Source organism: Tamandua tetradactyla, chromosome 3 (genome assembly GCF_023851605.1).
Source record: "Tamandua tetradactyla isolate mTamTet1 chromosome 3, mTamTet1.pri, whole genome shotgun sequence".
Taxonomy (NCBI): Eukaryota; Metazoa; Chordata; class Mammalia; order Pilosa; family Myrmecophagidae; genus Tamandua; species Tamandua tetradactyla.
In genome coordinates, this window is record NC_135329.1 from 130,025,459 (window position 1) to 130,041,000 (window position 15,542).

The 15,542-nt window shown below is 32.7% G+C and overlaps 1 protein-coding gene across 23 annotated transcripts in view; it reads right to left on the reverse strand.

Annotated features, from left to right (window-relative positions):
- BAZ2B (bromodomain adjacent to zinc finger domain 2B) overlaps window positions 1-15,542 on the reverse strand; it is a 496,810-nt gene that overhangs the window by 189,673 nt on the left and 291,595 nt on the right. Inside the window, exon 1 of one of the 23 annotated variants that reach the window (XM_077153946.1) lies at window positions 9,777-10,133. The exons of the other annotated variants lie outside the window; for them this stretch is intronic. The gene's annotated coding sequence lies outside the window, so the exon portion shown is untranslated. Of the gene's footprint in view, window positions 1-9,776; window positions 10,134-15,542 lie in introns of those variants that run through there. 23 annotated transcript variants of the gene reach the window in all.

A 15,542-nucleotide genomic window follows, 5' to 3' on the forward strand; every position in this document is an offset into this window, starting at 1 on the left:
ATCTATTCAGAAAAAGAAAACAGAAAAAAATTCATACATACCATATTCCTTACCCCTCCCTTTCATGATCACCAGCATTTCAATCTAAATTTATTTTAGCATTTGTTCCCCCTATTATTTAGTTTCATTCCATATGTTTTACTTGTCTGTTGATAAGGTAGATAAAAGGAGCATCAGACACAAGGTTTTCATAATCACACAGTCACACTGTGAAAGCTGTATCATTATACATTCATCTTCAAGAAACATGGCTACTGGAACACAACTCTACATTTTTAGGCACTTCCTCCAGCCTCTCTGTTACATCTTGACTAACAAGGTGATATCTATTTAATGCGTAAGAATAACCTCCAGGATAACCTCTCGACTCTGTTTGGAATCTCTCAGCCATTGACACTTTATTTTGTTTCATTTCACTCTTTCTTCCCTCTTTTAGTCGAGAAAGTTTCTCAATCCCTTGATGCTGAGTCTCAGTTCATTCTAGGATTTCTGTCCCACGCTGCCAGGAAGGTCCACACCCCTGGGTGTCATGTCCCACGTAGTCAGGGGGAGGGTGGTGAGTTTGCTTGTTGTGCTGGCTGGAGAAAGAGGCACATCTGAGCAACAAAAGAGGTTCTCTTGGGGGTGACTCTAAGGCCTAATTTTAAGTAGGCTTGGCCTATTCTTTGTGGGGGTAAGTTTCATATGAACAAACCCCGAGATTGGGGGCTCCGCCTGTAGCTTTGGTTGTCCGCAATTCTTGTGAGAATATCAAGAATTCAACTTGGAAAAGCTGAATTTTCCTCCTTTCTCACCATTCCCCGAAGGGGACTTTGCAAATACTTTTTTATTCACTGCTCAAATCACTCTGGGATTTATCAGGGCATAACTTTGGACAAACCAACAAAATCTCATATCCTACTCAAGCTTCCATGTACTCATAGTGTTCAATTAAACTGTCTAAATTAGTTATATTGGGAAATGCACTAGTCAAAATAAAAATTTTGAACCAAATAAACATTTTTTTGCTTTAGTCTCACACATAAGTAAAATTTTAAAATATTAATTACCATCTATTTTCCGCACCCTGCAGTAATGACATTCCTTTGTTCTTTCTCACGCAAAAAACATTTTTAAAATTTGTACATTTAGTCACTATCATTATACAGCTGTTTTGTTTTTAAATTTTTAAAATTGTATATTAGTTTATAATTACTATATATTTGAGGAGTTGTTTGCATTATACTAATTATACTAATTATAATTACTAACATTTTTGTAACTGCTTTCAAAGTATAAAATTATTTAAAAATAAAAAGGTATAATAAAATCTGGCACATAATAAGCACTCAAGAAATACATTTTCACTGGGGTTGCAGATTATAAACCAAAACCTTAAAGGAATGGATAGGATTAGATTGTGCTGGTGAGACATTTTGATGATAGATGCTATCTGGGTTCAAAAACTAAATCTGGAGCTTATTAGTTATGACCTTGAGTAAATTATGTAACATCTTCGAACTCTCAATTTTCTCATGAGTAATATGAAGATAATATATAGTTGGGAGAATTAAATGAGGTAATGCATGTAAAAGGCTAAGTACTTAGCATTTGATAATTATTAGATATTATTTTTAATGAATGAATCTCTGCATGTATAATTACCCATATGTACGTGTGGCAGTAAAAGACAACCTAAAGTAGTTTTAGATTACTCCTGTCAACATGAATATTTAAGAGTTATGTATATTTATAGGTTATGTATATGTTTGGCATGGAGCAAATTTTTTATCCAGACAGACTTTGTTTTAAGAATTAAAGCTGATGATATGGTGTTTTCCCTTAAAGTTTTCAATTTATGCTGGAATACAAATATGATGAAAAATTAATATATTAATTTTCAGTTGACAAATTAAATTACTTTATCATGAGATACTATTCATTTTTCAAGCACACTATGTTAAAAACAAATAGAAACTGACTTATTCAGATCATTTAAGAAAAATATTTTTCATTAGCATAAAATGTTTGGGTTTTCAAGAACCATCACTCCCAGATTTCTGTTTTGACCAGAATATACATTCTTATAATTGCACTCCTACAGCAGCCTCACATTCTGACCAACCTTATCCTGCAATTCCAAACCACCACCAATCAAGTGATTCTTTGTGGACAAAAACATCCCCAATACCACAAGATCAAAATGAAGACTATAATAACATGACTCCTCCACCCAAAGCACACCGACCTTTAGAAGGATATCAATTAGTAGGTACATGTATTGGCTTACAGTCATTCATAAGGTTATAATTTATATACAACTTCAGAATTCTTCATTTCTAAAGTTAACCAGGTAGGGTAAAGATGACCACAATTGAAAATTAACAAACCACACACTAAAAAAAAAAAAAAAAAAAAAAAAATCTGTTCATGTAAACAATGGCAGAAAATGATAAAGGGATGATCATTTATGATCATCAAATCACTGATTTATGATCAATTATTTATGATTCATTATAAATCTTTCCCAAAATCTAAAGCAACAGTTCTCAACCAGAGAGATTTTTAACACCTTTCGCCACTCTTCATCTACCCAGGGAATATGTGGCAATAACTGCAGACATTTTTTATTGTCACAATGAGAGAGCGCTGCTATAATTGAATGAGTAGAGGCCAGGAATGCTGCAATAACACACAGGAGAGAACCCTACAAAAGAGAATTACCTGGTCTAAAATGTTGATAGTGCCAAAGCTGAGAAACTCTGATCGAAAGTATCAAAAACTGTCTGGAATTCAATTAATCACAACTCTCTTTTAAGTAATTTAACATAACTATAATAAAATGATGATTCAAGCTGATTTTTGATAATGCAAAGCCACTGTAATAATACAAAATATGCAAGCATATCCTTTGTGGCAGCATACATCTAGAGTCTATCTGATATTTTACATTTTGTCCTAATTATTTAAAAACTGATTAATGATAGGCAGTTAACACATATCATAAGGCTCACTCAATATTGAGTATTATAAACTATACTGTATTTTATTAAGATGATATTTACCTATAACAATTCTGAAAACAGACAAAAATCAGAATTTATGAAAATACAGACCACAAAGAACTTTCTTCATGGTGATTTTATATAAGTACAAAAAGATCCAATGATCAGTTGTTAATAATAGTACTGTTTAAATTCATGCATTTTAAATGTTCTTTTCTGTGTAGCATATTGTTTATGAACACTGATAGCTGGCAGGTGTAAACCTGATCAGGTACAAACATGGAAAGGTAAGACATGTTGGCTAGAAATGTATAAATCAGCTCCCTGTGTTTCAGTTGCAAAAATACTTTTAACAATGACAACATAACTAAAGAATAGACTGAAGATTCAGAAAGTACATGTAAAAATAGAATTAGATATTTCTCCTGCAAGTAACTTTCTTAAAGAATACCTTTACTTGTGCTAAACATACTAAAAGTTCTCTTTTCCTTTTCCTTTTCAATGTAACCTCTAGGAAAATATAGTGTCAGGAGAATATCAGGAGATAATCATACGTGCTCCTTTTGATTTTGAGGGAACACTTACAGTAGGCTTTAGAAGTCCATTATTTTATAAGACTCCGACTTTCATACACCCATTTCTAAATGTAACTTACAGGCATTGGAATATTTAAACAAATAAACATTAAGAGATATTTAACGCTTAAATTGTACATTTTCTATTAGAGGTAATGGAATAGTTTTGGTAATGGATAGCAGAGATGGTAGCCCACATCGTGAATGTAATTAACAGCACTGAATTATAAATATTAGAATGTGGTTAAAAGGAAATTTTAGGTTGTATAATATATATTAGAATAAAAATTTAAAAAGCAAAACCAAAAACAGGACTGTACCACACAATGAACCCTAATGTAAACCATGGATTACAATAGGACAATTATAAACATGCACTTTCATCAATTATAACAAATAATATGATTTTGTACCACAATAATGCAAGTTGTTAATAATAGGGTTGCATATGGGAATGCTGTATTTTTACGCATTTTTTTTTGTAAACTTATGATTTCTCTAATAAAAAAAGACATTAAATAGCAAAGCAAAAACAAAAACCAAGCAACAAGCAAAAAATGTTCTATGAAGGGATTTTGAGAAATAGAAGCTAAATCAGACATATCTTTCTAGGTAGCAGATAAAATTGTTCTTTCAATATGTCAGTAAGAACATGATTCTATTTACAAGATTTGCTTATCTAACATTTTTTGAAACACAGTTATTTCAAGGTATTACATATAGTAATGTATATTGTGGTTTAATTTACGAATATATATAATGGACCCATTCCCTTTATGTCACTTGACACATTTCAATTTACCGCTGTAAACAGTAAAACAATTAATCACACTCCTAAACTGAAGCAGGCTGGTAATCAGGTGCTTAGCATGCAAGCCAGTGATCTGGAGCAAATTTTTCACGTCTCTAAACACTAGTTTCTTCATCTGGAAAATGATGAGATTGAATTAAACTAACTTTCAAATCTCTATCAGAGTTTTATAATCTTCATGGTTAAAAAACAAAACCAAGCCAAAAAAAAAAACAACACTTCCCGTTGCATTAAAATATTCAACAATTCCTCTATTTCTTTATTTCCCCTTCCATTGCCTAGTCCCAATCCAAAAGTATATGAAGCTAAAGTACAGACTTCTATTAAATATTTTTCTAAAGATTAAAAAATAAATTTTTTAATTCACTCATCTTATTTATACCCCAGAGGCCTAATGATGAGAAAATAATCAAACAGTAGAACACTGGCTTTCGTACTACTCAGTAAATAACCTAGTCAGGGAGTATTCTTTTTCATCCAAAAGATTAAGTATTCCTTTACTATGAAATAACTGTGGAGAAGGTGCTATCCTAAGACGTATGAAAAATTAAGTAAAATAATATTATGGGAAGATTTAAGCAACATTTAACAGGGATAGATGAACTAAACCCACAGGTATAGTCTACGAGAATTTAAATATTGACTAGATTTAGAAATGTCCAAAGGAATAAAAAGGTTAGAAGGATAAAAAGAGAGATAATGCATGGTTAACCAATTCATTCATCACAAATGCCAGAGCCCCAAGAATAAGCAAATAGACCTAAACCTTTGCTTAACTAAGAATCACAATTAAAATTAACTGGAATATCTAAGACATGTCTGGATATCAACTGATGTCTAAGAGACTGAGAAAATAAAGTCGGATAACAATCATCTCTGCGAGATAACCACACTCTCAGAAGCCCAAGAAACAAAGAAATTATGTACTACATGTTATGAACTAGAATAAAAATTCCCCTTCAGTGGGGAAAAGCAGAACTAGCATAGGGAAAAGTACATTCTTCTCGAAGAACAAAATGAGGACAAGAAATTGTAAATATAAATTCAAAAATGTTTTTCACGGCGGGCCACGGTGGTTCAGCAGGCAGAGTTCTTGCCTGCCATGCTGGAGACCTGGGTTCGATTCCCGATGCCCACCCTTGGAAAATAAAAAAATTTATCATTTTCCTTCTCAAAAATCCTCAATGCAATTTTTCCTAGCAATATATTCTCACATATGGTTAAAGATATATGTAAAGGATATTTATTGCAACAGTATAATTGCAAAATATTCTTAAAAATATAAATTTCCAGCAATTAAGAATTGTTAAATTGTAGAACATCCCTGTAATATATTCTCATGCCTTCATGCTCATAGAATATTCTGGAAAACTATTCAAGAATCTGGTCAGTGTGATTACTTTTAGGCAGAGGAACTGGAGAGTTGGAATATGACATGGGAGAATTGTTTTTCACTGTACATCTTTCGGTACTACTTGGTTTACCATGTGCTTTTACACAAATCAGTAAGAAAGAAAGGTTTTTAAGGTTTGTTATTATTAGCAATAACCATGTAAAATGCTTTTTAGAGTTGAAAAGTGGCTTCGAGTGTCTTGGAGTAGGGCAAAGATAAGAAGGTAGAGCCTATGGCTCTGGCCTATATGCCACCAGCTTCCACCAAAGTTCCTCTTTTCTCTTTTCTTTATATTGGGATTCTATTTGAGATTTTGTTTGAATGAAGGGGTCAAATGTTGAAAAAAAGGTTTGCAAAACACCAGTCTACAGAATATCTATCTCATCCCAGTTTTAAATAATATGGCCATCTTTCCAATCTTATATAGTGCAATTTCAAAATCTGAGCCTTCAACTTTACTAAGTAGGAAATATTTGCACTGTTCCCTGGCCTTTAAGTCATAATTTCAAGCCATTGCACAATGTATCAAAAAATTGAATCCCATTTTTTTCATTTAGGACATCTTCTTAATTCTGTACCCCAAATACCCATATACATTGGCACCTGGCACATTGAGGATGTCATCGACTTCAGGAGGTTTTAAATGATACATTTATTATCTATCATCCCCTTTTCTTCAATCTCTCCCTCAATGCCTACTTCTTTTTTTTCTACCTTCATTTGTTTCAAAGAGAAGAGCAAAAAGAATAGGAACAAATGAAGCAGTTATAGAATAGAATGTTTGGTTCAACAATAATAATTATGACTTTATAACACAGTTGAAAAATAATATTCTTTTCCCTACAAATCAAAAACCTACTTACTAGTGTTGTCCCATCCTTTCCTTCCTTCCTATTAAAAAGGAGGAGGTAGACTTCCAGCATTCTCTCAAATTTCTTATTGCTTTTTAACAGTCTGTCAGGGACCTTGCTCTATTGGCCATTCTTTCCTTTACTGCATCTCCCTTCAAACTGATTCTTCTCAGTTATCTCATCTTTAAATACAACAAAGAACTTTTCTTCAGCCAATCACCCCTATTTAACTACCTCATTTTTTTACTATTCTCATTTTCAACAAAGGTTTTTAAAATAAACTTGTCTACATATTTGGTTTCCAGTTTTCAACTTCCATTGACAATTTCACTCACTATAATCTGGCTGTCTAAATTTATTTCTATATAAAATGTCATTAGCATGACTTTTACTGCTGGGTCTCAGAACCATAACAGAGCATAAAAGTTAAGCAAATGAGGTTGTGGCCCTACCAGTAAGGAAGACAATGAAAAGAATACATAATTCAACCAGAAGATAAAAAGAATTTTTGATAAAAGTTGGCAGTAATCTGGTTGAGGGAATGCAAACACAAATCAGATGAAGAAGTTAGGTAAATGGTATCTTCTTTCCTCTTTTTAAAAATTTATTTTGAAATTTAATTATAGAATCAGAGAAATTTGGAGAAAAAATAGGAGCGATATCTCATGTACCATTCACTCAGCGTCCCACAAAGGTTAATGTTTTGCATAATTATAGTGCTATTCAAAACTAGGAAACTGACAACGGTACAATCCACCAGTTTACAAGCAATCTTGTATGTACCAGTTTACAAGCAATCTCGTATGTATATTTGTGCATTATTTGCCGTTTCATGGAGTTATAGCACGTGTGGCTTTTTTTTTTAATATCACATGCCCCTTACACCCCCCCATCATTTATTTATTTTTTGTCCTTACTTTTATACTCATTTGTCCATACACTAGATTAAAGGGGGTGTTTTCTTCTAGAGCAGGAGTCAGCAAACCATGTCCTTATTTTTATAAATAAAATGTTATTTATGTATTGTTTATGGCTGCTATTGTGCTGTTGTGCTATTGTGCAACAAAGATCATAAGGCCTATGAAGACTAAAAATTTACTATTGGACCCTTTAGGAGGAGGTTTGCCTTCCCTACTCTACTCTATAGAGTAGGCTACTGATAAAATCCCTAACTGATCTTGTATACAAGATCTACTTTATATTCTCAACAAAGATTATGCAGTGAAGATTAATCTCTGTTAAAAATATAAAGTAGGTGATGTCATTTCCCTGATTAAAACCCTTTAGTAATATTATAGATATATTTAAAAATATATATAATGATTGCTGAATTGTTAAATTCATATCTCTTTTAGTCTCCACTATCCTAGAACAGCTAGAAGTAAAAACCTAAAATTGTGGAATTGTAACCCATGTCAAACTGTGAAATATGTTCTACAACTAATTGTGGTGCTGTGCTTTGAAACTTACTGCTTTTTTGTATATGCGTCATTTTTCACAAAAAAAAGAACAAAAAAAGTCGATGGTGGTGATAAAAAAATAATAAAGCCTTCTAGCGTCCTAGCCTATGACAAACTCTGGGATCTGTCCTAACTACTTGTTGAAGAGTGCTTTGAAAACCATTGCTTTTTTATTTCTATCTTTATATGTATACTGTACAATAAAAACTTAAAAACATATATATAATCATGACAGGCTCAACACTGCTCCCCCTTCTACTTCTTTAGCCTCCTAGATACTATATGTCTTTGAAGAGCTCAAAATTTTCAGATGAATTTAACACATAAGTGGGGTATGAGTCAATACTATGATTGTTTTTCTTGACATTCTTATCAATAAGCTCTAAAAGATATAATTATGTGAAAAACTAGTTTGAAGGTTAGAATAAAGGATACTTAAATGCTGATCCTATTATTCACCTTTTTGAATTTCCATACATATACATATTTTAAATAATTTTATAGGAATTAAAAATACGTTCACTAAATTTTCAGTGAAACAAACTTAGTGAAATTGTCTAATTCTATGGCAGGCAAAATGAAAATTGATAATGGCCTAGATAAACTGAAAACTGTGGCAGGATTCCAAGGAATTAGTTCAAATTTGTATACAGAAGGACCAAAAGCACCAAAAACGCAAGACTGGGAAAATTCAATTAAAAAGAAAGGGTGTTTAAAAAAACTGAGGACATTTACAGAATATATATATCAGAAGTGAGTTAAGAACTTAACATAATTGTGAAAAAAATTGAGACTGTGTAAAATATGATCTAGTATCACTGATAGCATTATTACTGCTTATAATACTTACTACAACCAACACCATCAATATACTATTTGTTGAAAGCCTAGTACTTTAAACAAATAAGGTAGGAAGGAGATTCACTAATGTGAACAATTTAAAATGTGATCAAAAAGTTTTAAAAGAGAAAATGAAAACAAGTTTTTCAGGATAAAAATAAGAATGATGACAACTGTGGTCTTAGGAACATCTGGTTTAAAAAAACATCTAAAAGGCAGTCTCTGATTCAACCTTTTTTCACTTTCCTCTCAAATGCTTTTAAAGACCCAGAAAAAGAAAACTTAACAATATAAAAAACTTCAGAGAGTTGACAACCCATCAAAATAAAGAATTTCTACAAAATTATAACAAATAGTGAGTTGGTTAAATAAATTGAAATATTTATTCAAATGAATACCACATAATCGTCTAAAATCTAATTTTAAATTATTTTCTAATTTTCCATTTTCTAATACAAGAAACACAAGAAAACATTCATGGAATATACTAACTGCAAAAGACATGGCATATAATAAACACAGTATAATCTACTTTTGTAAACAAAAATATATATGAATATATACAAAGAGAAAAAGAACTAATGAAAGAAAATATCCAAAAATGTTAAAGGCTATCTAGTAGTGGAATTATGAGTGAATTTTACTTTGATTTATATTTCTGTGTCTCTTCCAATTCTACATATTAAAAGGTACTACACAAAAATTAAACATACACACTTTTATTTATTTAAAGGGAAGAAATAATCTGAAAATCTAAATTTGGCACAAGAAGAAATATTGATTACAAGGTGATCAACAATATAACCAACTATTCTACAAATGTAAAATCTATCTTTGAGGATACTTCAGTAAGTTAACTCACAATCATTTGTCCTTGATGGTTCAAAACAGATGAATTAGTCAGACTATGGAGTTCAATTTCCAGTTCCCATTAACCAGAAGAGTCATAAAATCACAAAGAGTGCAAAAAGAAATATTTTTTCAGTAGAGAACCACATTGGGAACCAGTATTAGTTGAGGCCAATATTAGTGTTACTGACCTAGACTAAGTGTTCACTAACCAAAAGGCAAGATTCTAGATCAAATTAAGTCATAAAGCCAATTTTCTCTCAGCTATACTTTTACCCTAATAATGGATGAATAGCCTACTGTATCATAGATAGATTTTTGGTTTTTGATTCCCAATATACAGCATAAATGAGTTGCTTATTATTGAATAAATAATTATGAACAAACTTAAAACAAATGGAAAAATAGAAACAAGATATAAACAAGAACCAATGAAGTTTTAGAACTGAAAAATACAATGACTGAAATAAAAAATTCATTAGATAGACTCAAAGCAGAATGGAGATAACAGAGATAAGGGTTAGTAAACTTAAAGATAGGTCAATAGAAATTATACAGTCTGAACGACAGAACATCGAAAAAACTTAAAACATTGAAAAAAAAAGCCTTAGGAACCAATGGGACAATAATAAAAGGTCTAATATTTGTGTTATTGGAGTCCTGGAAGAAGAGAAGGAGTGTAGTACTAAAACATTATTTGAAAAATATAATTGCTGAATGCTTCCTATTTGTGGTGAAAGGCATAAATTTGCAAATTCAAAAAGCTGCATAAACCCAAACCTGGATAAACTCAAAGAAAATTTATGTTCTATTTAGAAATGGACAATTTCCAACTAAGAATACCACTTTCACCAAATGAATTCAAGTTTTAAGGATTATCTCCTGGTAAAAACTAGAGAAAAAACAATGTATTTCCTGAAAATAAGTTTGAACTGTATTGTTTTCTTTCTTATTATTTCTTTTCTTTAAGGCAAATTTACTGAGATATATACTCACACACAATGCAAGCCATCTGAAGTATACAATCAATGGCTCACTCTGTATCATCACATAGTTCTACATACATCACCATGATCAATTTTAAAATATTCATTACTCCATAAAAGTTATAAAAATAAAAAATAAAACCAAATCCTGCCATGCCCCACACCTGACGCCTATTATTGACCTATAGCACTGGGGTGGTATATTTGTTCTGTTGATGAAAAAATATCAATATATTACTGTTAATCACAGTCCATAGTTTGCAATAGGTACTTTCCCCACCAAATCCCCTCTATTATTAACTTATTTGTTCTAGTTCATGAAAGAACTTTTTTATATTTGTAAAGTTAATCACAGTCACTCCAGCACAAGAGCCAAAATGTTATACAATCCCATGTTTTAACCTCCAACTTTCCTTCTAGTGACATTCATGACTCTAAATTTCCCCTTACCACTACTTTCACATAAATCCAATACCGTTAGTCATTCTCATAATAACATGCTACCATCACCTCCATCCATTTCCAAACATTTAAGTTCAATTTAGTTAAACATTCTGCATATATTATGCAATGTCTGCCCCTTCTTTAGCCTCATTCTATATTTTGGTAAGCTATATTCTATATTTTATGTCTGTGATAATACATAGTATGGTTAGTTCATATTAGTGAGATCATATAATACTGCTCCTTTCGTGTCTGACTTGTTTCACTTAATGTAATGTCCTGAAGGTTTATCCATATTGTTGTATGCTTCAGGACTTCATTTCTTCTTACTGCTGAATAATATTCTGCCATATGTAAATACCAGATTTTATTTATCCACTCATCTGTTGATGGACACTTGGGTTGTTTCCATCTTCTGGCAACTGTGAATAATGCTGCTATAAACATTGGTGTGCAAATGTTCATTCATGTCTCTATTTTCAGAATGTTTGGATATATAGAGACATGGGATTGCCAGGTTGTAAGGCAACTATGTACCTCACTTACTGAGGAACTGACAAACCATCTTCCAAATGGCTGTACCATTTTACATTCCCAACATCAGTGAATAAAGGCTCATAGTTCTCCACATCCTCTCTACAGTAGTTAGGTACAGGTGTCAAATTGGCCAGGTGATGGTGCCCAGCTGGTCTGTTGCTGAGGACTGAAATCATCAGCAAGTGAGTTTCATGTATGCCTGATTACATCTGATGTTGGCTAACGGGAGTGAGGCTTAATGGGAGGTATCAGAAGAAAAACAGCTCAATATAGTTTGGCACAACTCACCTGAGAGCTAAGAGCCAACACACACACGCAGACATTTGGAGATAGAGAAAGGAAATGCCTTGGGTAAAGCCATTTGAACCCAGAAGCCAGGAGGGAAGGACATCAGACGTCTCCATGTGTCCTCCCATGTGACAGAGCAAGCCAGAGGAAAGCCAGCTGCTTTTCCTCCAAAGAACAATAAACTTCTAACTAAATAAATCCCCTTTATAAAAGCCAGTCCATCTCTGGTATATTGCATTCTGGCAGCATCAGCAAATTAAAACATGCTCCAACACTTGTAGTTTGCTGTTTGTTTAACAGTGGCCATTCCATTGTGAGATAATATCTCATTTTGGTTTTGATTTGCCTCTCCCTAATAACTAATGAAAATGAACATCTTTTCATATACTTTTTTAACCATCTATATTGTGTCTTGAGAAAAATGTTAATTCATTTCTTTTGCCCATTTTTTAATTGGGTTGTTTGTCTTTTTTTATTGTTGAGTTGTAGGATTCTTTTATATTTTCTGGATATCAACCCCTTATAAGATATCTGGTTTACAAATCTTTTCTCCCATTGAATAGGCTCTCTTTCACTTTCTTCACAAGTCCTTTGAAGCACCAAAGTATTTAATTTTGAGGAGGTCCCATTTATCTTTTTTTTTCATTGTATGGGCTTTGGGTATAAAGTCTAAGAAACCATTGTCTATCACAAGATCTAGAAGATACCTCTGCACATGTTTTTCTAGAAATTTTATGATCCTAGACCTTATATTTAGGTCTTTGATCCATTTTGAGCTACTTTTTGTATAAGGTGTAAGATAGGGTCCTCTCTCATTATTTTTGTTATGGATATCCAGTTCTCCAACCCCACTTGTTGAAAAGACTGTTCTGTACCAGTTGAGTGGACTTAGCCTTGTAAAAAAGCAACTGAATATAGAACCAAGGGTCTATCTAACTCTCAATTTGATTCCACTGATTGATATGTTTATCTCTATGAAAGTACCAGGCTGGTTCTTTTTTTAAATTTTTTTTTTTTCCCAAAGAGAGAAAGAGTTATTGCTAGGTGCAAAATAGGAGATCAGATGGCCTATCACCCCCAAAATCTGTCTCCCTAAACTGCAGACATTCTGATAGTTTTAAAGTATTAAAGCATGGGCAGGTTTAGGATAATGAGCATAATGGCTCAAGATGATGTAATTAGAGGCGATCTAATTATTGAGTATGATTACATGCTTATTCACAGAATGTAAGAAAACAGTGGCCTTAATATGAAGATGGGTGTGATTTTTAATATTATAATGAGGTATAAGTGACTTACAGGTTAAAGTCTAAGCTTTAGTGCATGTTAGAAGGGCCTATTTTAGCTAATCCAGTTTAGGTTATCAAGCTAACTTTTCAGTTTAGGGTGGATTAGTTCTGGACTGACTCCAGGCCCTTCACTAATAAACACTGGGGGCTGTCTTTAGTGACCATCAGACTCTAAAGTTGAAAAACCAGATAAAATGGGTACAAGTGAAGGTTAGTCACAAGGTTTTTACAATCACACTTGCAAAAAATAAAGGCTATATAACCATTAACAGAGATCAAGGTAGCTGGATTACAGTTCATAGATATCAGGTGTTTCACTCTGTCTACTTTATTATACCCAAAAGTAGATGGAATATCTATATAATGATTCAGTAATCATAATCATCCCTTAAACCCTAACTTCTCAGGTTACAACACCTCCCTCTAATTTGATAATTCCCTCAATCTTGAGGGATATCTGGGCAGTGATGACTCTTCTAATTATTTCATGCTGAAAAGGGGCATCAATATTATGGGACAGAGGGATGACACTAGTTGTTGTTTTTAGAGAGACCAGTACTTCTGGGTTTCAGGGTTTATCTGGCATAGGAACAATTCAGAGGCTTTAAGTTTCTGAAAAACAAAATTAATAGTAAAACTTGTATAGAGTTCAAAATATCATTTAGGGTTTCCAGGAATGCTGTTGGTTGGGCTTGCCATACTATCACAGTTTGCAATTTCTTAGCCTCTGAAACTCTATTTTCTACTTATCCTCTTTTTGCTCAGCCAATCCCACAAGATTAAGGCCAGGCTCATCACTGTGAGTCAAGCCTCACTTTGTGATAGAGACTTAGACCCTGGAAGTCATGTTCAACATAGGGGTTAAGGTAGTAAGTTTACTTGCAGAGTTTGGTATCATGCTGTTTCTACTACTGTGGCATTATAGGTCTTTAAGGACAGAAAGCATGTGCGTCCCACTTCATTATTCTTCAAGGTGTCTTTTGACTATTCGAGGCACTTCACTATTCCAAATAAATTTGATAATCAGCTTTTCCATTTCAGCAAACTAGGCTGTTGGAATTTTGATTGGTATTACATTAAATCTGTAGGTCAATTTATGTAGAACTGATACCTTAATGATATTTAGCCTTCTAATCCATGAACAGGCAATGTCTTCCCACCTATTTAGATCTTCTTTCATTTGCTTTAGCAATGTTTTTTTTATCTGAATACAGGTCCTTTACATTGTTGGTTAGATTATGCTGAGATACCTGATGCTTTCAGTTGCTAATATTTAATGGAGTTTTTCTTGATTACCTCCTTGGTGGCTCATTACTAATGTATAAACACCATTGATTTTTGCACATTTATTGTTTATCCCGCCACTGTGTTGAATGTTTTTATTAGTTCTAGTTGCTTTGTCATGTTTTTCTGAATTTTCTAAATATAGAAACAAGTCATCAGCAAATAGTGAAAGTTTTATTTCTCTTTCTTTCCAATTTTGATATCTTTTATTTCTTTTTCTTGCCTAACTGCTCTAGCTAAGACTTCTACCACAATGTTGAATAACAATGGTGACAGTTAGCATCCTTGTCTTGTTCTAGATCTTAGAGGGAAAGCTTTCAGTCTATCAACATTGAGTATGATGGGTTAGCTGTGGGTTTTGCATATGGGCCCTTAGCTGTGTTACTGAAAATTAAGGAATAATTTATAGAGAAAGCAATTACTCAATAGATTTTGAAGAGAGAAAGGGAGTTCACCATGTATCACGGAAAAGCATTCCATGAAGTAGACACAAAAAGTACAAAGCCATGAACACTGGAAATAGAATAAAGGTTTTTGAGGAACTTCAAAATTTGGTAGTGTAAGCGGAGAGATATCGTGCTTCAGTGGTAAGCAGATAGATAAATAAATAAATAAATAAATAATCTACATTATAGGCTGAGGAGATCAGATAACTAGCTTCTGAGTTATGCTGAACTGTCGAAAGATTTTATATAGGCAGAGAGAAAAATGATTTTTACATTTGAGAAAGATTTCTTTGGGGACACTAGAAAATGGATCAAAGAGGATGAGAGGAGGGGAAGGAATGTTTGATCATTAAAGCTTGAACTATTCCATGGTCTAATACTGTTCAAATTTCCCAACTAAGTCTGTTTATTTTTATTATTTTGTTTCTTTTACTGTTTGTCTGAATCAGGATCTAAATAAGATTCAAACATTGTCTCATTTAATCAAAAGATTTTCCATCTTTCT